The sequence below is a fragment of the Oratosquilla oratoria genome, chromosome 11, assembly GCF_046742065.1.
Source record: "Oratosquilla oratoria isolate Oo_2021 chromosome 11, ASM4674206v1, whole genome shotgun sequence".
Classification (NCBI taxonomy): domain Eukaryota; kingdom Metazoa; phylum Arthropoda; class Malacostraca; order Stomatopoda; family Squillidae; genus Oratosquilla; species Oratosquilla oratoria.
Window position 1 is genome coordinate 25,930,651 of NC_134787.1, and position 24,175 is coordinate 25,954,825.

The window sequence follows — 24,175 nt, forward strand, 5'->3', positions numbered from 1 at the left end:
GAGTTCAAAATGACCCTGACTTATGATATAGAACGTACGCTCCGCCACAGTCCTGATGGCCAAGCACTTTAGCATGTTAAAGCACTGAAGGCATGGGTCATCGTGACTGAGTTCAAAATGAGCCTGACATAAGATATAGAAAGCTGCACCACAAAAATCTGTAAGGATGGCGCCCCTCCAAATTTGGGTGAAGATAGGGGGTGGGGGGCTTTACTCCCGTTTTGCGCCTTTGGGCCTCTGCAAGGATACCCATGCATTTTGGCCAAAATTGGCAGGTGACCGATTTAGGCCAAACTTAGCTTAGAGAGAGTCGGCCACAGTGGACGGCGAGGTAGACGCGAGGAGCCTGGGCCAAAGGGCGTGGCCGTGGCACCCCTCCAAATTTGGGTAGTGAGGGGGTGGTTTTTCTCCCGTTTTTCGCTTTTGGGCCTCTGGCGACCGTACTGTTGGCCTGAGCGGTGTCCAGTTGGACCCCACAGGAAGCCTGGCCCCCCTCGACTTTTGGATGAGATGGTGGGTAAATCGGAGCAGGTGACCAAAATAACTCCCAAAAATCTGCATTTTGGCCAAAATCGACTAGTGACCGATTTGGCCCAAACTTAGCACAGAGGGGGTAAATCGGCCACAGTGGACTGCGAAGTAGACGCGAGGAGCCTGGGCCCAAGAGCGTGGCGGTGGCGCCCCTCCAAAGTTGGAGGAGGGGGAGGGGGGTACTTTCTCCCGTTTCTCGCTTTTGGGCCTCTGGCGCCCGTACTGTTGGTCTGAGCGGTGTCCAATTGGACCCCACAGGAGCACTGGCCCCCCTCGACCTGTGGCTGAGATGGTGGGTAAATCGGAGCAGGTGACCAAAATAACTACCAAAAATATGTATATGGCCCTACATTTTGGCCAAAATCGGCAGGTAACCGATTTGGCCTAAACTTAGCACAGAGGGGGTAAATCGGCCAAAGTGGACGGCGAGGTAAACGCGAGGATCCTGGACCCAAGGGCGTGTCCGTGGCGCCCCTCCAAATTTGGGTGGGGAGGGGGGAGGTGGTTTTTCTCCCGTTTCTCGCTTTTGGGCCTCTGGCGCCCGTACTGTTGGTCTGAGCGGTGTCCAATTGGACCCCACAGGAGCACTGGCCCCCCTCGACCTGTGGCTGAGATGGTGGGTAAATCGGAGCAGGTGACCAAAATGACCACCAAAAATCTCTAAGGGGTATACCCAGGAATTCTGGGCAAAATCGGCAGGTGGCCGAGTTGGCCAAAACTTAGCCCAGAGGGAGAGAGTCGGCCACAGTGAACGGCGAGGTAGACGGGAGGATCCTGGACCCAAGGGCGTGTGCGTGGCGACATGTCAAATTTGAGCCTTTTTTCTGATCTTTCACATTTCATATACGAGTTCTAAGGTGTCCATGACAAATCCAAAATCAATTCATTTTTATTTCAAAAAGGGAGACCCACGGATTTGGCGAAAAATCTTCATGTCACCGATTTAGCCCAAACTTAACCCAGAGGGTGAGAGACGTGTTCAGAACACGGCGAGGTAGACGGGAGGAACGTGGGACTAAGTGTGTGCGAGTAGCGACCAGCCAAATTATTTTTATTTATTTATTTATTTTTATTTATTATTATTATTTTATTTATTTAATTTATTTATTTATTCGTTTATTTTTTTATTTTTTTTGCCTCTGGCATCCGTACTTTTGGCCTGAATGGTGTCCAAGTGCAATCCACAGGAGGCCTCGTGGTCCTCGACCTGTGGCTGAAATGGCGACCGAATCGGATCAAGTTACCATAATTACCCACCCCCCCAAGAACATTCATTTGTGCTAGTACAACACCACAAAAATCGTCGTGTCACCGATCTGGCCAGAACTTACACCACAAGGAGCGAGTTGTCCACAGAACACGGCGAGGTTAACGGGTGGAACCTGAGCCCAAGGTCGTGTGCGTGGGGACGAACCAAAGTTGAGCATTTTCTCTCTCTCATTCCGCCTCTGGTGCCCGTACTTTTGGTTGAGTGGTGTCCAGTCGGTGCAAGTCACCATAATGACCCCCCCCCCCTAAAAAAAAAATCGAGGGGGGTAACCCACAGATTTGGCCATAAACCGCCAGGTCACCAATTTGACCTAACCTTACCTCAGAGTGAGAGGGTCGTGCACAGAGCACGGCGAGGTAGACGTGTGGAACTCTAGTACTAAAACACTAGTACTAGTACCCTAAAATAGTATACTAGTGCACTATTACTAATATACTAGGAAACTAATGCTACTGCACTAGGACACTAGCAGTATTACACAAGTACATTAATACTAGTACACTAGTTCTAGTACACTAGTGTAAGAGGCTGGTAGACAAATGGGTAGAAAGGGGAAGTAGATGACGAGTTATATTTTATAGTTATTGTATTTACATAAAACCCGAAGGCGAGAAGGCTAAGGGAGTTGCACAAGCTCGTTCCCCGCTTAAATGTTTACAAACAGCCGCCGGGGACCCGATTTCACTGCTGTACAATGTTCATTTTTATGCTGATGTCAAATGTGCATTGATTTCGAGAATGCTCGAGTGAGCAGTATTGCATACGGGGTTTGTAACAGACTTTCTGATTGGAGAAAGGGTGGAGAAAATTCAATTGGTTCACACGAGTACAATCACGCCCTTAGCGGAGGATCTTAAATATAAAAGTAAAGATCATTGGGCTAAAGAAATCATGACGTCATTGCAGAACTACCCTTGTAACCAAATGGAGGATTCTTGACGGGAGTTCCTTGATGTAACTTAAGGAACCAAGTGTATATATTCAGGAAGAAAAGGAAGAAAAATTAGGCTCCATTTAATTCCCCTCTCTTAGACAGAGTAATGCTAATTGAAACTTCCTACAGATGAAATTGGAGAGTGACTAATCTTACGTAACAAAGACAGTAGTGAAAAGAAAATAGAAAGCGAAAGACGTACAATAACCCATTCAACTCATGTCAGCCATTTGTGGTGAAGATACGAAAAACTGTATATGGTAGGCCTCGCGCCGGCCCGTACATCCGAATATCATCTGATGCTGCTTGACCGCGCGAGGATTGACGTCATATTTTTCTGGTGTTTGATCAAACATTTTGGTGTTTTATGATTGTTTGTTATATTTGACCAAATGACAAGACATCTTGTCATCGAAGTTTAAAGGGATAAGAAAGTAAATACACGAAAGAAAGACGGCTCATTGAGACGACAACACAGTGGTGAAATGGGACCAGAGAGGGGAACAGTGGTGACAGAGGTAACTATTACTACTACACTAGTAGTATTACACAATGTACATTAGTACTAATACACTAGTACTAGTACATTAGTACTAGTGCATTATTACTCGTACACTAGTATTAGTATTCTAGTACATTAGTACTAGTACATTTGTACTAGTATATTAATATACTAATACTAGTACACTAGTAAACAAGCATTAGTACACATATAGTAGTACACTAAGCACACTAATGACAGTACATTAGTACTAGTTTACTTGCAATAGTACACTAGCACTAGCACAAGCACAGTAATAATACACTAGTACTAGTACACCAGTTCACTAGTACTACTACTCTAGTACTAGTATAATAGTCCAATAATACACTAGTACTGGTACACTATTACTAGTACACTAGTACACTTGTACAGGACACTAGTACTAATACTTGTATTAGTACACTAGTACATTAGTAGTACACTACTGTAGTAAAAAAGCCCTAGAACACAATTACATTAGGATTAACACACTAATACATTACTACTAATACGCTAGTATACCAGTAGTAACACACTAATACACTAGTACTGGTACACTTGTACAATGCATTAGTACTAGTATAATAGTACACTGGTACTAGTACACGAGTACTAGGACACTAGTACTAGTGCATGAGTACTAGTATACTAGTACGAGCCCAATAATACACTTGTACGAGAACGCTAGTACACAAGTACAAGAATACACTAGTACACGTGTACTGGTAAACTAGTAATAGTACGGTAGTACACGTGTACAAGAACACTTGTACACTAGTACTAGAACATTAATATACTAGTACAGGTGTAGTAGTCCACTAGTACCAATACACTATTACCAGTACACTAGAACACTAGTACTAGTACACTTGCAGACTTGTGTTGTTCTACATTAGTCTGGAGGTGTTGAGATAAAGGCGTCGCTTGGGTTCTTCTCTTTATTTGGTAAGTCTTGACGGTAGTGTAGTCAAGCTTCGTCTCATTCTTGCCACATAGTGCGCGACGAAGAAAATGCGTCGGTTGCCAACACGGTTATAATTACATAAATATATTTTCCTTGTGACTAAATTCATGTACAGTATAGAACCGAGTGTGAGCACCCAGTACAAAACATAGATACATATATACAGAAAGAAAGTACATATACAAAGAAAGAAACATGATCCTACCGACGTAATGAATAATTTATCGAAAGGTAACATTGTATGGACGACTCCCCGGTAAGAATGCAGTTGGATTTGACGATTGAATCTGAGGTCAAACCAAACTGACCGCGGGTCGGGTCAGACAATGGATGGTCCTTTGGGTTTGCTGATACCACAAAATCTGACGTCGTGTAGCTAATGCATGCGCGTGCGCACGCTAGTATAGAATGAATCAGATACAATCTACATGCGTTTCTTGCAACACACTAGTACATTAGTACTAGTACAATAGTACTAGTATACAAGCACAATAGTACATTTATACTAGTACACTAGTGCTAGTACACTACCACACTAGTGCTAATACACTACCACACTAATGCAAGTACACTTGTACTAGTACATAAACACACTAGTACTAGTATACTAATGCACTACTAGTACACTAGTACACTACTGTTTTACATTAGTATTAGTACACTATTACTAATAGACTAATACACTCGTACTAATGCACTACTACTGATAGATTAATATACTAGTACACGTCACGTACACTAGTAGTATTACACTAGTGCTAATATATTACACTAGTACTAGCAGACAAGTACTAGTGCACTAATACACTTGTACCAGTACACTAGCACACTACTAATCTAGTACTAGTAAACTATTAGTACTAGTCTTAGTACACTAGTACAAGTGCATTAGGGCTAGTTCACTAGTACTAGTACACTAATACTAGTATTCTAGTATGCTAGTATTAGTACACTAGCACTAGTATTAGTACACCAGTACAATAGTAATACTATATTATTACTAGTACACTAGTACAACTACATTAGTACTAGTTCACTAGTACACTAGTACTAGTACAATAGTACTAGTACACTAATACACTAGTACTAGTACACTAGTATTATTACAATAGTACTACACTAGTGTTTCTACACTGATCTAGTACACTAGTACAAGTAAATTAGTACATTGATATTAGTACACGGGTAGTAGTATATAAGTACTAGTACACAAGTACTAGTATCTTAGTACTTGTACACTAGCATTAGTAAACTAGTACTAACTAGCACTAGTACACGATTGCTAGGACACTAGTGCACTTATACAAGTACAAGGTACAGTAATACACTAATAATACACTATTACTAGTACAAGTACACTAGTACTAGTTTACTGGTACTAGTACACTATTTCTAGTACTACATACATACATACATACATACATACATACATACTTACATACATACATACATATACCAAAGGCTTTTTTCCCCTTACAATGTAGGTGGCCAAAAAACAAAGGCATAAAAACCACTCCCACCCATTCCATCCCCAACATACTCCACTCCCCTCCACCCTCTTCCCTCCCTCTTACTTTGGCACCTCCTGGATGACGGGTCATCCCTACATCTTGTCCACTGCCCTGGGTCAGGAGCAGTGTCACAAGACACGGCAAGACACTAGTACTAGGACACTAGTATTAGTACACTACAACAAATGTATTAGTACACTAATACACTAGTACATTGGTTGTAAGAGGCCGGTAGAGGGAAGTATAGATGAAAGTAGAAAAGAAAGTAGATGGAGAGGTAGATGGAGAACGAATGCTAATCCAGGGTCAGTTGTTATGAAAACAACGGCCGACAGGCGACAGGGATAGCTAAGTCAGACTCGCACCTTGTATATGTAACAAAATGCTGAGTGTCGCCTGGTGGTTCCAATATTGTTTATACGGAGGTGACTGTTGTAATTGTAAGCGGACAAGCCATTTTTGTTGCGACATAATGCTTACATGGTGGTATCGTTTGGAAGAGTATAACAGCCTCTCTGATTGGAGAAAAAGGTGGAGCAGGAGAAACATTATTGGCGCAGAGAGGAAAAGTCATGCCCGTAAGGTGTGGCACTTGTTTGAGAAGTAAAAGACTATTGGATGAATGAAAGAGTGATGTCAGAACGAAGGTGGCTTGACGTAATGTAGAGGGTTCCGAGGGGGGCTCTCAGGGTGTACAGAGCTACACCAAGAAGCATCTTTAAACTACACCCTATTTTATTCACCCCTCAAGCTACAGAAGGAAAAAGGCAACGGGCCTTTAGAACCAATTGCAAGAACTATTCTGGAGAATTACGGAACTTATAGAGAGAGGAGACGGGGGTGACAGTGGGATGATACTGGTTGTAGTACACATGTACCAGTGCACTAGTATGAATACACCAGTGCTAGTATAGTGGTACAGTAGTACTAGTACACTAGTACTACTGCAGTACACTACACTAGTGCTAGTACACTAGTACTAGTACATTACTAGTACACTAGTATTTGTACACTAATATTAGTATATTAGTATTAGTACTAGTACACTACCACTAATGTATTAGTACACTAATACACTGGTACTATTACACTAGTATGAATACACTAGTACTAGTATACTAGTACTACTGCAGTACTACACTATTACATGATTACTAGTACACTAGTATTAGTACACCAATACTGGTATATTAGTACTAGTACCATAATACTAGTATACTAGTGCACTATTACTAGCACTGTAGCATGTTAAAGCCCTCATACAATGGGTTGCCGTGACCGAGTTCAAAATCAACCTGACTTATGATATACAGTATGTAGAATGTAAGTTCCACCACAGTGCTGGTGAGCAGTACTTTAGCAAGTTAAAGTAGTGAGGTGATAGGTCACCATGACTGAGTTCAAAATTAACCTGACTTACGATATAGAACATATGCTGCACCACTCTGTTAAGGAATTGGTGGGCAAAGCACTCTGGCATGTTAAAGAATTGAGTTGAAGGGTCACCATGACTGGTTCCAAAATTAACCTGACTTACAATACAGAACATAATCTCCACCACATTCTTGGTGGGCAAAGCAGATTAACATGTTAAAGTACTGAGTCCATGGGTCACCGTGACTGATTTCAAAACAAACCTGAATTACGATATAGAATGTAAGCTCCACCACAGTCCTTGTGGGCTCAGCACTTTACCATGCTAAAGTAGTGAGGCGACAGGTCACCGTGTCTGAGTTGAAAATGACCCTGAAATGAGATATAGAACTTAAGATCGACCACAGGCCTGGTGTGCAAAGCAATTTAGGATGTTAAAATACAGATAGGATGGGTAACCATGACTGAGTTCATAATGGACCTGATTTACTATATAGAACATAAGCTCCACCATAGTCTTGGTGGGCAAAGCACTTTAACATGTAAAAGTACTGAGTCAATGGGTCACTGTGACTGAGTTCAAAATGACCCTGACTTATGATATAGAATGTATGCTGCACCACAGTCCTGGTGGGCAAAAAGGGAGATTAATCATCTATATCCAATTATGGGCCACTCAGTTTGCCATCAGTTATTGGTAAAATGCTTGAATTAATAATAGTTAATTGAATCTGAGATTGCATCAAGAGACATAATATGATTTGTGACTCACAGTATGAGTTTACCAAGGGTAAGTCATATGTAACTAATCTTCTATCTTTTCACACTAATGTCTTCAAGGCGTCACATAACAATTATATTTACGATATTATTTACCTTGACTTAAGCAAAGTGTTCAATAAGGTGCCCCACCAGAGACTACTAAATAAAGTCAAAGCCCATGGCATAGGAGGAAAAATGTTTAAATGTATTAGAGCTTGGATCAGTGACAGAAAACAGTGAGTGTAAAATTCATATGGGGGAGTGTTTCTAATGAAGTTCCAATTGGGGTTCAATTTTGGGTCCTTTACTGTTCATTAAATATATATAAACAACTTGGACAATGGTATTAATTGTGATGTTAGTAAGTTTGCAGACAACCCTAATACAGGATGTTTACCGGTAATTAGGTTAGGAGAACACCGAGATTCTGTAGGAGAATCTTAACAAATTGTTTACATAGTGAAATGGCAAATTGACTTCAATATCTCAAAGTGTAGCATATTAAATGTAGGTTTACACAGCCCAGAAAGCAGGTATAGCTTAGATAAAACTTTTTTAGAGAAAATTGAATGCGAGAGACTTGGGAGTTCTAGCGAGTCCTAACCTTAACTCTAGGAAACAGTGCATTAGCACCAGGAACAGCTAACAGAGCATTAGGTTTCATTGATAGGATGGTTATGAATATAAATGCAGAGGTAATTATCAAACTCTATCTGGCATTAGTTAGACCCAGCCTTGACTATGCAGAACAGTTTTGGTCTCCATCCTATGGAATGGATATCAATTCACTGAATATGTACAGAGGAGAAATGACCAAAATGATACTTTGGCTCAAAAGTTACTTTAGAAGGACAGGCTTAGGCACCTTAACTCACGCTCTCTAGAAAGATGCAGAGTGTGAAGTGTTCAAGTGGATCAAAGGCTTTAGCAAGGGAGATGTAAACAAGGTCATCATATTAAGACAACAGGGCAGGACCCACAGTAATGTATTTAAATCGGACAAAGCTAGATTTAAGAAATAAATAAGCAAGAATTGGTTTACTAATGAAGTGGTCAACAATTGGAATAGACTTAGTAAACAAGCAAGTGCTAAAACTAGATTTTTTACAAAAGGCTTAGACAACTTTATGGATGGGGATGACAAGTGGTAATGGACATGGAGCAGCATAGTGTAGACCTTATGATCTCTTGCAGTCTCCTTCATTTTTATGTTCTTAAAGTTAACCATATCAAGAGGAAGCAAAGAAAATGTAGCAAAGACTGGCCCTGAAAAGACCAATTTTGTCATATTTTTTATTAAAAGAATCAAAAGTTGCACCAGGTGACTGGTTAACTATCTGAAAAAGAATCAGGGAATTTATTCAGAAGTGGTATCATTTGTAGCCCCTAATATCAAGGAAAAAGACAACAATACGCATCAGCCAATAGATCCACTGAAAGACTCACTGCAACATTGATTCCTAGCTAAGGGAAAAACTTATGAAGTAACAAGTTTTATGTGGTCATCTCTGCAAGCTTTGGGTTCTGTTGTATGTGGAACATCCATAGTCATTCAGAAAAACTCACTATCTATAAAACTTGATAAATTCTATAAAATTACCTATCTGCAAAGAAGAAATTCATCTTGGTGATATTCTTTTGATGCTATCAATGGCAAAACTCAAGGTTAGCTTTACAGTCAACACATATATGATACAATCTGGTCTGAACCAGCCAAGTTGACAAGTTTAAAAACCTAATACTGCTTGGTTGCCATCTGACCATTACGACAAAATAGAAACAAAACCTAAGGACATCCCCACAACTTCTCTGAGTAATATTCACAAGGCCGTACGAGTCATAAAAAGAGTCATTGAGTTTGATCCATAAACAGTGGATAAAGGTGATAACTGAAGAGTAAAACAGGTGATTCGCGCTTTATGAACCCTTCTGATCTTCATATAAATCAGCAGCTCGTGATACACTTCGGGAAAACAAGGACGCAATTAGCTTAATTGGCATGCACTTGTCCTTGTTCTGTGACATGATCATCCTTTCGCTTTCCGTTTATAACAAAGGTATTATCATAAGAATGTTATGCATGCAAATACGCGTGCACATACCCACACTCACACACACACACTTCATCGGATGGACGGCGTAGAGGACGTTCTGAAGAAAACTGAAGTCTGTGGATCCCAACGCAAAGAGAAGTGCCTAGTGTTTTTGCAGGGTGGGGGGGAAATTGCTCGTGGAGTAGTGGGAAAGTAGGGAAAGAGGAAAAGGGGAGGGATTACTGAGGGAAATGGAAGGAAATGAGGAGGGAGTAGACTTGGCCCAGCCAGACAAGCGAAAGGTAAACAAAAGACTGAGTGAGGATGAAATGTCTAATAAAAATGTAAAGATTAGAAGTATAGAGAGGAGCAATACAGAAGAAAGTGACGAGAATATGTTCCAGGGATTTAAAGAGGGTGGGGGGGACACAACCCCCCCCCCGACTGATAAGACTAGAGGAGAGAGTTGATAAGGTGATCGAGGACTTGGAACGTAAGTTAGGTAATGTAGACTCCATTTTCCAGAGAATTGAAAGGTTGGAACAACTAGAGAAGGCTAACAGAAACTTAACTGAAGAAATAGAGGACCTAAAAAGACAGTTAGGAAATGTAAAGGAGGAGAATGAGAAATTGAAGAAGAATAGTAATGAAAACAGAGAGAAAATAGCTACAGAAGCTAAAAATTGGAGAACAACCCAAGAAGGGAATAAGGTTTCATTCACTGACATAGTCAAACAGCAATTGAAAGAACATAATGAAGACTCAGTTATTAAAGTGATGAGACAGAAGGAGAATATAGTAAGAGAATTAGCTGACAAAAAGAAATGTATAATTATATTAGGAATGGAAGAGAAACATAACCCAGATAGAACCGCAAGAATCAAGGAGGAAAATGAAAGAGTAAGCAGTTTATTAAAATTAGTCCAGGAAGATGAACCAGAAATTATAAAGGAAATTGAGGAAAATTCAGACTCGGAAAATATAGTACAGATAAGACCAGACCAATTAAGATTAAATTCAGGTCACAAACAACGGCAGAGAAAATTCTATCCAAGACAGGGAAACTAGCAACAAATGATCAATATAAAAAGGTATGGATAAAAAGAGAAATGAATAAGGAGGAAAGAGAGGCAGAAAAGCAGAAAAGACTTGAAGCTAAGGCAAAAAACGAGGAAAGAACGGAGTCAGAGAAAGAGAGATTCTATTGGAGAGTAGTGAACATGAAAATAAAGCAGTTCGACATACTAAAGAAAAACATAAGGGAAACAGAGAACACAATGGAAGTGGCAGAAAACTAAGAGTGTCTTACACAAATATAGATGGATTGATAACAGGATTGAATGAACTGAATGATTATTTGAAAGAAAAAGAACCGGACATAATGGGAATTGTAGAAACAAAATTAAAAGGCCCACTACCACCCAACAGTGTAGGACATGATACATACAATTATTGGATTAGAAACAGAGAGAAAAAACAAGGGGGTGGAGTTATGTTCCTGACTAAGAAGGATATAAACGTGAAAGGTGTCATATATGGAAAGAATACAGTAGAGATGATTATGATAGAAGTGGAAGACCGAGATAAGAAGAGCAGAAAATTTGTGATCAATTATGTGCCTCCGAAAACAGCCTCATGGGAGGAGAGTGAACATAAAAGTATGTTAGAGGACACAAAGATAGCATTAACTAAAATAATGGAAGACGGAGGAAGAATAGTTATGATGGGCGACTTTAATTGCAAAGAAATCTGCTGGGAAGAAATGACAGTAAAGAGTGGTGATGACTCATGGGGAAATGCTCTACTTGAGATGATTACTGACCATTCAATGACACAATGGATACAAGAGAACACTAGGTATAGAAATGAAGAAGAACCATCGAGGCTAGACTTAATAATTACATCTGAACCTAGAATAGTGGACAAGATTGAATATAAAACACCAATAGGTAAAAGTGACCACATATTGATTGAACTGGAACTTAATGAAGAAAAATATATGAAAAGAAATGAACAATATAGAAAAGGAAGAATGATGTATGAAAAAACAAACTTTGATAAAATAAGAGAATTCTTCCAACAAGAAAACTGGGAAGAAATATACAAAGAAGAAACATCAGTGGAAGAGAAATGGAATATTTTGACAAAAATTTACAAAGAAGGAGTGGAAAAGTATGTCCCAAGACAAAAACAAGAAAAAGAATATGTAAAATGCTGGTACAACAAAAGTTGTAGGGAGTTAAAAGACAAAAGAGACAAAGCCTGGACCGGATGGAAAAAAGACAGAAGACCTGAAAAATGGAAAATATATACTGGTTATAGAAATGAATATGTACAAAAGTGCAGAGAGGAAAAAAGAAAATATGAAAAAGATGTTATAGAAAAGTGTAAAGATCAACCAAAACTATTCTACAGATTTGTAAACAATAAACTGAAAAACAAACAAGACTTGGAGAAATTAAGACAAGGAGGAGTTGAATACACTGAGGAAATGGAAATGGCAGAAATTATGAACAAACATTTTAAATCAGTGTTTACAAGGGAAAATATACAACCTGAAGAGATTGAGTGGAAGGAAAAAGTCCCCCCTATGGAAGAAATAGAAGTAACGAAGAATGAAATATTGACACACTTGGGTAATTTTGATGTCAGAAAATCGCATGGGCCAGATGAAATAGCAAACTGGATTCTGAAAGAATGCAGGAATGAACTGGCAGATAAAATACATAGCATAATAAGCAGTTCCTTAAAAGAAGGAAAAGTTCCAGAAGATTGGAAAAAAGCAAATATAGTACCTATATATAAAGGAGGAAATAAAGAAGAACCTACCAACTATAGACCAGTCTCTCTAACAAGTACAATAGCAAAAATATGTGAAAGAATTATCAAAAGTAGATGGGTAAAATACTTGGAAAAAAACAACGTACTAAATCCAAGGCAATTTGGATTCAGACAAGGACGATCATGCGTCACCAATTTAATATGTTTCTATTCAAGGCTAATAGATATAATACAAGAAAGAGATGGATGGGCTGATTGTGCATTTCTAGACCTAAAAAAAGCTTTTGACAAAGTACCACATAAGAAGTTGCTTAAGAAATTAGAATATGAAGGAGGAATACAAGGTAAATTGCTAAATTGGATGGAAGACTTTTTGCAAGAAAGAAAAATGCGAGTAGTGATAAGAGATCAGCACTCAAAATGGAATGAAGTAATAAGCGGTGTCCCGCAGGGAACAGTTCTGGCCCCAATAATGTTTGCTATATATATTAATGATATGGATGAAGGAATTGAAAGCTATATGAGCTTCTTTGCAGATGATGCAAAATTACTGAAAAGAGTGAAAACTGAAGAAGATTGTGAATCACTACAGAGAGATCTAAATAAAGTACAAGAATGGAGTAGGAAGTGGGAGATGGAGTTCAATACAAAAAAGTGTAGTATAATGGAATTTGGAAAAAGCAAAAACAGAAAAACAGGATCATATAATTTGGGAGAAGAAGGAATAAAAAAAGTAGAAAATGAGAAGGACCTGGGAGTCATTGTTATGAATAATATGTCACCTGAGAAACATATAAATAAGATTTTTGGAGAAACTTATAATTTAATAAGAACAATCAAAGTGGCATTTACATACCTGGATGAAGAAATGGTGAGGAAAATCCTAATCACCCTGATAAGACCAAGATTGGAATATGCAGCAACGATATGGTCACCAAGTACAAAAAAATGTATAAAAAAACTTGAAAGAATACAAAGAGCAATTACAAAATTGGCACCAACACTCTCAAAACTATCATATGAAGAGAGACTACAAAAACTTAAACTACAGACACTAGAGCAAAGAAGAGAGAGAGGAGATTTGATAGCTATTTACAGAATCATGAAAGGCATAGAAATTACTGATAGAGAGAATCTGATAAAATGGGATGACAGAAATACAAGAGGACACGGAAAGAAAATAAAAAAAGACAGCTATAGAAGAGATTTGAAAAAGAACAGCTTTCCTCACAGAGCAATAGACAGTTGGAACAAGTTAGATGAGAAAGTGGTGTGTGCAAAAACAATACATGAATTTAAAAATAGTTTAGATAAAATGAGATATGAAGACGGGACCCCACGAGCATAGCTCCCCTTCCCGTAAAATACAACTAGGTAAATACAACTAGGTAAATACACACACTTCATCGGATGGACGGCGTAGAGGACGTTCTGAAGAAAAAGTGAAATTTTCGTGGATCCCAAAGCAAAGGAAGTACCTATTGTATTTACAGGGGGGGGAATTGCTCGTGGTGTAGTGGGAAAGTGAGGAAAAAGGAGAAGGGGAGGGATTACTGAGGGAAATGGAAGGAAATGAGGAAGGAGAGGACTTGGTCCAGGCAGGCAGACGCCATGTAAACAAAAGAGGGCCGGACCAGTTTAGTGACGATGAAGGGTCTAACAAAAATGTAAAGATTAGAAACATAGATATGAGTAGCACAATAGAAGGTGAGGATAATAATTTCCAGGGATTTAAGGAGGGGGGGGGGATACCAACCTCCCCCGACTGGCAAGACTTGAAGAAAAACTTGAACAAATGACCGAACATTGGGAGAGTAGGTTCGGTAGAATGTCAAAAATGGCTGAAAGGGTTGAAAGATTGGAAGCACTAGAGAAGGCAAACAAAAACTTAATTAAGGAAATAGAAGAACTAAAAAAGAAAGTTAAAAGAAGTAAAAGAGGAGAATGAAGAATTAAAGAGGAATAATAAAGAAAACAAAGAGGCCATAGCTAAAGAAGCTAAGGGTTGGAAGACAATCCAAGAAAACAGTAAAGTTGCATTTACTGATATAATTAAACAGCAAATGAAAGAACAAACTGAAGACTCAGTTATCAAAGTGATGAGACAGAAGAAGAATATTGTAAGAGACTTAGCAGACAAAACTAAATGTATAATTATATTAGGAATGGAAGAGAAACATAACCCAGATAGAACCTCAAGAATCAAAGAGGAAAATGAAAAATTAAGCAGTTTACTACAATTAGTTCAGGAAGATGAACCAGAAATCATGAAACAAATTGAAGAGAAGTTCAGACTCGGAAAGTATAGTACAGATAAGACCAGACCAATTAAGATTAAATTCAGGTCACAAACGACGGCAGAGAATATCTTAGCAAAAACAGGGAAACTAGCAACAAGTGAACAATATAAAAAGGTATGGATAAAAAGGGAAATGAATAAAGAGGAAAGAGAGGAAGAAAAACAGAAAAGACTTGAAGCTAAGGAAAAAAACGAGAACAGAACAGAGTCAGAAAAAGAGAGATTCTATTGGAGAGTAGTGAATATGAAACTAAGGAAATTCGACATACAAGAGAAAAACAAAAGGGAAACAGAGAACACAATGGAAGTGGCAGAAAACTAAGAGTGTCTTACACAAATATAGATGGATTAATAACAGGATTGAATGAGCTGAATGATTATTTGAAGGAAAAAGAACCGGACATAATGGGAATTGTAGAAACAAAATTAAAAGGTCCACTACCACCCAACAGTGTAGGACATGATGCATATAATTATTGGATTAGAAACAGAGAGAAAAAGCAAGGGGGTGGAGTTATGTTCCTGACTAAGAAGGATATAAACGTGAGGTGTGTCACATATGGAAAGAATAGAGTAGAGATGATTATGATCGAAGTGGAAGACAGAGATAAGAAGAGCAGAAAGTTTGTGATAAATTATGTGCCTCCAAAAACAGCCTCGTGGGAAGAGAGTGAACATAAAAGTATGTTAGAGGACACAAAGATAACATTAAATAAGATAATGGAAGATGGAGGAAGAATAGTTATGATGGGCGACTTTAATTGCAAAGAAATCTGCTGGGAAGAGATGACAGTAAAGGGTGGAGACGGCTCATGGGGAAACGCTCTACTTGAGATGATTACTGACAATACAATGACACAGTGGATACAGGAGAACACTAGGTATAGAAATGAGGAAGAACCATCGAGACTAGACCTAATAATTACATCTGAACCTAGAATAGTGGAAAAGATTGAATATAAAACACCAATAAGTAAAAGTGACCACATATTGATTGAACTGGAACTAAATGAAGAAAAATACATGAAAAGAAATGAACAATACAGAAAAGGAAGAATGATGTATGAAAAAACAAACTTTGATAAAATAAGAGAATTCTTTCAAAAAGAAAACTGGGAAGAAATATACAAAGAAGAAACAACAGTGGAAGAGAAATGGAATATTTTGACAAAAAAAAAATACAAAAAAGGAGTGGAAAAGTATGTCCCAAGACAAAAACAAGAAAAAGAATATGTAAAATGCTGGTACAATAAAAGTTGTAGGGAGTTAAAAGACAAAAGAGACAAAGCTTGGACCAGATGGAAAAAAGACAGAAGGCCTGAAAAATGGAAAATATATACTTGTTATAGAAATGAATATGTACAAACGTGCAGAGAGGAAAAGAGAAAATATGAAAAAGATGTCATAGAAAAGTGTAAAGATCAACCAAAACTATTTTACAGATTTGTAAACAACAAATTGAAAAACAAACAAGACTTGGAGATATTAAGACAAGGAGTTGAATACAAAGAGGAAATTGAAATGGTGGAAATTATGAACAAACATTTTAAATCAGTGTTTACAAGGGAGAACATACAACCTGAAGAGATCGAATGGAAAGAAAAAGTCTCTCCCATGAAAGAAATAGAAGTAACAAAGAACGAAATATTGAAACACTTGAGTAATCTTGATGTCAGAAAATCGCATGGACCAGATGAAATGGCAAACTGGATTTTGAAAGAATGCAGGAATGAACTGGCAGACAAAATACATAGCATAATAAACAGTTCCTTGAAAGAAGGAAAAGTTCCAGAAGATTGGAAAAAAGCAAATATAGTACCTATATGTAAAGGGGGAAATAAAGAAGACCCTACCAACTATAGACCAGTCTCTCTAACAAGTACAATAGCATAAATTTGTGAAAGAATTGTCAAAAGTAGATGGGTAAAATATTTAGAAAAAAACGTGTTAAATCCAAGGCAATTTGGATTCAGACAAGGACGATCATGCGTCACCAATTTAATATGTTTCTATTCAAGGCTAATAGATATAATACAAGAAAGAGATGGATGGGCTGATTGTGCATTTCTAGACCTAAAAAAAGCTTTTGACAAAGTACCACATAAGAAGTTGCTTAAGAAATTAGAAACTGAAGGAGGAATACAGGGCAAACTGCTTAATTGGATGGAAGACTTTTTGCAAGAAAGGAAAATAAGAGTAGTGATAAGAGATAAACACTCAAAATGGGATGAAGTAATAAGCGGTGTTCCGCAAGGAACAGTTCTGGCCCCAATAATGTTTGCTATATATATTAATGATATGGATGAAGGAATTGAAAGCTATATGAGCTTCTTTGCAGATGATGCAAAACTACTGAAAAGAGTGAACACGGAAGAAGATTGTGAATCACTACAGAGTGATCTAAATAAAGTACAGGAATGGAGTAGGAAGTGGGAGATGGAGTTCAATACAAAAAAGTGTAGTATAATGGAATTTGGAAAAAGCAAAAACAGAATAACAGGATCATATAAATTGGGAGAAGAAGGAATAAAAAAGTAGAAAATGAGAAGGACCTGGGAGTCATTGTTATGAATAATATGTCACCTGAGAAACATATAAATAAGATTTTTGGAGAAACTTATAATTTAATAAGAACAATCAAAGTTCCATTTACATACCTGGATGAAGAAATGGTGAAGAAAATTCTAATCACCCTGATAAGACCAAGACTGGAATATGCAGCAACGATACGGTCACCAAGTACAAAAAAATGTATAAAAAAAAATTGAAAGAATACAAAGAGCAATTACAAAATTGGCACCAACACTCAAAACTATCATATGAAGAGAGACTAGCAAAACTTGAACTACAGACACTAGAGCAAAGAAGAGAGAGAGGAGATTTGATAGCTAGTTACAGAATCATGAAAGGCATAGAAATTACTGATAGAGAGAATCTGATAAAATGGGATGATAGAAATACAAGAGGACACGGAAAGAAAATAAAAAAAGACAGCTATAGAAGAGATCTGAAAAAGAACAGCTTTCCTCACAGAGTAATAGACATTTGGAACAAGTTAGATGAGAAAGTGGTGTGTGCAAAAACAATACATGAATTTAAAAACAGTCTAGATAAAATGAGATATGAAGACAGGACACCACGAGCATAGCTCCCCTTCCCATTAAATACAACAAGGTAAATACATACATATATATATATATATATATATATATATATATATATATATATATATATATATGTGTGTGTGTGTGCGTGTGTATATGATTATGGGAAGTACAAAAAACCTGAGGGAAAAGAAATACTCCAAAGCTACAAATGACCTAATTAAAAAAAGAAGGACCATGCAGATTAAATGCTGGAGAGACGAAATAGAAAGATTAGAACTAAACAAGCTTATCAACAAAAGGCAGAGATCAGAGAAAAGAAAGAGAAACATGGATGAAATAGAGGAAACTATTCGGAAAGGTAAAATAATTAAAGTGACCGAGCGCAGACAAGCTTTAGGAAGACAGCAAATGATACATCTGAAAGACAGAAATGGGGAAATAATTAAATGTAGAGACAAAATGGTAAAAAGAGTCGAAGAATTTTACCAAGAGCTTTACTCGTCGAAGACCGAAGTTGAGTCAGTAAATTCATCTGTAGACGTTAATAGTGTATCAGAGATTACAAAGGAAGTAAAATTTGCTATAAAAACTATGAAATGAGGAAAAGCACCCGGGCAAGATGGTATATCGATAGATCTGTTGAAAGACGCAGGTAAATTAGTTCATATTAAAATAGCCGAGTTGTACACCCAGTGCTTACGTCAAGAAAGGGTTCCTGATGCGTGGTGCAATGCTAGATTATATATACATATATATATATACATATATATATATATATATATATATATATATATATATATTACAGGTGAAAAATGTAATCACACATTTGTCAATAACGTAGAAACCACTGTTGGAGTAGAAAAGACTGGAAACGGGGAATCTATATATTTCGATTGCAAACTGCAATCCTCTTCAGTAGATACAAATAAGAGAGAGGGCGTACTGTTTAAGTAGCACCCTTCACAAAAGAAAGGGGAACATGGGAAGATATCTCTACCCTCTTCTCACTCCGTATGTGAGGTCAGGAGGCAAATGAGCTTTCACTAGGTTGGAGATGAAGAGTCCGGACATTATGTCCGGGGACCATTGCCCCTTTGAAATATTCATGTTGGGCTGAAATTCAATGATCGTAGATTCTACCATTTTTCTCCTGAACTCACATCTGGATTTATAAATAAGCTCAGCTCTGTCCCAATCTAAACAATGTTTAAATTGCTTAACATGTTGGAACACAGCTGAGCTATCTTGTGCATATCTAATGGAACGTTTATGTTCAATCATCCTGGTATTCAAATCCCTTCCAGTCTGTCCGATGTAAACTAAGTCACAACCTTTACACGGAATCGAATAAACCCCTTGGCTCTGTTCTTCTTTTAACCTTTGATGGACATTTACCACCTTTTTATTAATGGTGTTAGGGTAATAATTAATCAAATTTAATTTTTCTTTGGGAAGAAACTTGGTCGAGGGAATGAATGATTCAGAAAAGGGAACGATTAAAGAGCTCTTACCCAATAAAAAATTAGAGGAAGTAGGGGTGGTGTTGAAAAAATTGGATCTCGCTCGGCTGAGGGCTTTGACCAAGAACCAATCCGGGTAAGCTAAATTACTAAGTTGAGATATTATAATGTTAAATTCTCCTTCAAGAAACTGGGGGCTGCAAATTCTAAGAGCTCGAAGGAATAATCCTGAAGCGACGCTACTTAGTAATTTAGCTTACCCGGATTGGTTCTTGGTCAAAGCCCTCAGCCGAGCGAGATCCAATTTTTTCAACACCACCCCTACTTCCTCTAATTTTTCATTGAAGGCCGGCCTTTCGTCATCCTTACAGACCACAAGCCACTCGCCCATGCCCTAGACAGGGTCTCCGACCATCACTCCCCAAGAGTCTCCCGGCAGCTGTCATTCCTCTTCCAATTTCATACTCGAATTGAGTATATCAAGGGAGAGGATAACCAGGTGGCCGACGCCTTGTCTAGAATCACCTCCAGCATCCTCCCTGACCACAACATAGACTACTCACGCATCGCCGCATCTCAGAATAACGACAGTGAACTCCGCCTCCTACGTATGCACGACACCTCATCCTTACAGCTAGGACAGCTTCCTAACAACCCCGTACCATTGTGGTGTGACGTCTCCACAGGCAAACCCCGCCCGTACATCCCCGCCTGCCACCGTAAGGACGTCTTCTCCTCCTTCCATCGTCAGTTACTGCATTCACGGAATCAATAACCTTATTTACCTTTCTTTTGATGTCTTCAACCGGATTCCGTGTAATGCGTGTAAATTTGGACTCGTCTTGGAGAATATGATCAATTTTGGCTAGGTATTCTTCCGTAGGTAAAATAACAATTAAGGCACACTTATCAGCACGCCTAATCGTGATGTCCGGGTTGTTTCTTAAGTCTTTTGCAGCATTCATTCATTCTTTAGATAGGAGCTTACTGCAGTATGAGCCACGGCGTTTACTAGATTCAGCTAAGAGCTCAGCTTGTAAAGAAGGTCCAGAGGTGACAACAGTTCCTTTCTTTTCTAGCTCTTGAATGTTGTCGAGGAGGACTTCGAGCTCTAGTCTCTTCTGGAAAGGTTCTCTTCGCAAACTTCTTTATGGGTACTGTCGAGGAACAAGTCTTCGGTGACATCCAGAGACCTAGCACGTATTGCCGATACATCGACGACACATTCATTTGTGTAGAAAGTGAGTCCGAGCTGCAGGTCTTACGTCAAACATTCGAAGAGAAATCCGGTCTACACTTCACCATGGAAAAAAGTACAGATGGTGCCCTCCCCTTCTTGGATGTCCTCCTAAAAGTCGAGGAGGACACAATTTCCACTTCGGTCTATGTCAAATCCACTAACGCTGGCCATTGTTTGAATGGTCAAAGCGAATGCCCTGACCGATTTAAAGAGACTACTATCGCAGCTTTCGTCAGGAGAGCGCTGTCCCACTGCAGTGAGTGGAAAAAACGTCCACAGAGAAATAGACCGGGTATCCCAAATGCTTGTAGACAATGGATACCCACACCACGTCGTTTCCAGTGTGGTCAAACGCACTATAAACAAGTGGTATAACCAGAAAAACAACTCCTTACAGATCATCCCGCCTAGCAATAAAATTAATTTATATTATAAGTCTCAGATGTCAACCTCGTATAAGACCGAGGAACGAATTATCAAGGACATAATTAAAAGAAATGTCAAACCTATTAACGAGAGCGATAGGTTAAATCTGGTCATTTACTACAAAAAAAAAAAGAGGATTAGTAACCTGATCATGAGAAATAACACCACTCCTGAACGCCCTCTCCTTCAACGTAGTCATGCCGTATACAAATTTGTATGCCAACATGAGGACTGTGGGCCTCATGCGTCGTATATTGGTATGACTACTACTAAAGTATCGAGAAGGCTTACTCTTCATTTATCTGCAGGCGCCATCAAAAATCATTATAGTAACCACCACCAACTACGACTCACAAGAGAAGACCTCGTAAAGGGTACTTCCATTATTGCCACGGAAAAAGACCACAAAAGACTTGCGATTATCGAAGCGTTGCATATCAAACACAGCAACCCCGACATGAATAAGCAGCTTCAAGATCTCCAAATTCTCCCTTCTTCTAAAGCCATGATCGCACATTTCCATGTTGATGTCCATTCTTCCACCTCACAGCACGGTGAACAATTGACCACCCCACGGCGTGGGTGATCAATTGTCATTGCTGGGGTTTTTGTCCTTTTGTCCACCTCTCCTATGTTCGTACTTATTTCATATTATTTGTTTGTTTGTAACCTCTCCTTAGCTCATTTATGTAACACTATTTCTGTATATTTACGATTTGACTATTGTATGTATTATTCTGCCTTGAAAATGAAGTTGTGCAACTTCGAAACGTTGGTACCGAAATATCTACTAGTTTGACTATCCTGCCTCAGTGTTGAAATGTCCTTTGCTGACCTTCTACATAGATTGCCTCTTGAAATACGTCGCCTTGTTCGCAGTATTGAACAAGTTAACAAGAAAATTGTGAGTTGTCATCATGCTATTATATACAACATTTCTTGCCAGAGGGAGAACCTCCTGCCTAAGTATACGCATATATATATATATATATATATATATATATATATAAATATATATATATATATATATATATATATATGCTAATAAGAACACGGGTACGTGTGTTCACTTATGCAAAGTAGACCACTTGGAAAAAGAAACTAACGAAGCAGAGCGCTTTCGTATATTACATCTTCAGTGCAACTTGTTGCACTGAAGATGTAATATACGAAAGCGCTCTGCTTCGTTAGTTTCTTTTTCCAAGTGGACTACTTTGCATATATATACATATATATATATATATATATATATATACATATATACTGTATATATATATATACTGTATGTATATATATATATATATATATATATAAATATATATTTCAACAACCACAATGCACTTTAATTCTAAGCCATCAAAGGCCAGCATGCTGAAATTGAAATGTGGAACCGCCCAGGACTCGAACCCGGCATCCTCATGACAAGTGCGACAGTGACTTTCCAACAAGTGCATTGTGGTTATTAAAAATGTATCTCTAATCACTGGGACCCATTCAGAGTTGTACATATATATATATATATATATATATATATATATATATATATATATATATATATATATATATATATAGATACATATATATATACATATATGTATATATACATGTGTGTATATATATATATATATATATATATATACCTGTATATATATATATATGTGTGTATATATATATATATATATATATATATATATATATATATGTATATATATACATATATACATGTTTTGCATAAATTGTGCAAATTATGTTATTTGTAATTATTTTATCATATTTATCTCTTTTATATCTTACCTTTTTTTATGTTATTTGCTTCCTTTGTCAAATTCGTCATATATTACTTATGAGTATCTTCGATTTTTATATTTTTTCACATCTATTTCCACATCAGCATAGCCATATTTTGGACAAAATGTCCAACAGGAAGGCTTTTATGTAAAAATGAAAATCATCATCATCATCATCATCATCATCAAATGAGATGAACAAATTTCCAATACCATTACCATTAACTTATCAATTTAAGGCGACTGAACGAAAAACGCATCGATTGAAATTGTTGTTTGAACGATATCTTCTTTCAATTTCCTTTGAGCCAATTACCATTTGCCAATTACCATATTGCCATATCACCAATTACTATCGAAGACGAAATCGATTGTTCATTATTTTCTGATTTCTTTTCAGTTTTTCATTATTCATTTGTCCGTAGCTTTATTTTTTCAAAAAAATTCATTATTTTTGTTTCCTTTTCTTTCCAAATTTTCATTTTTCTTATTTCTTTGATCCGTTTTCCATTATTTTTTCATTCGTGGTCGCCAACCACGTTGCCTCAATTCCAAAATGTCGATGAGGAGAAACCTCAATCGACTTACAGTCACTTTCTGGTCAACAATGTATTTGATGCCAGAGAATATTTCATTGACCGCTTGCGTGCCAGTTTCAGAGCGTTTGGCCGTTTGGTCTAACTTCTTGCCCGCGTGTTCCAGAAGAGTACATATGGCCTCAACTGCCGTCTCGTCCCCTTTTTGAAGGAGAGATTGAACACAGGCCGCTAATCTTCGCACTGGAATGACTCCATCGAGCGAAAGGCTCGCCAAAAATGCGCATAACGCGACATAATCTTTCTTCTTTATGAGCTTCTTAAGCTCTTCGTCCGCTCGCTCTTCACGCGACAAGGTTTCTGCGTTGACCTTTACGGACTCTTCTGCAGGTCCTGCTTCCGCGTGTAATTCGAACAAAAATCGGCATTGGCGAATGAGCCTGCCTTTGAAGGCCTCTGCGCTGTTCTTTTCTAATTTCTCCAACAGCATTTTGCAGAGCCTTGAGTACGTCCTTGCATAGAACTGCTGTCGTGTGGCAAATTCTATGATCATTCCTGCAGAGTTTCCTGCGATGGACGGGTTTTCGGCGATGAGAGACAAAATTTGTACCGAAATTTTCTCAAAATTCTTCGGCGA

At 38.1% G+C, this 24,175-nt stretch overlaps 1 long non-coding RNA gene across 1 annotated transcript in view; it reads right to left on the reverse strand.

Annotated features, from left to right (window-relative positions):
* The window catches only part of LOC143029681 (uncharacterized), a 50,193-nt gene that overhangs the window by 10,165 nt on the left and 15,853 nt on the right, over positions 1-24,175 (reverse strand). Inside the window, exon 2 of the long non-coding RNA XR_012966863.1 lies at positions 7,371-7,479. This is a non-coding gene — a long non-coding RNA (uncharacterized LOC143029681). The remainder of the gene's footprint in view (positions 1-7,370; positions 7,480-24,175) is intronic.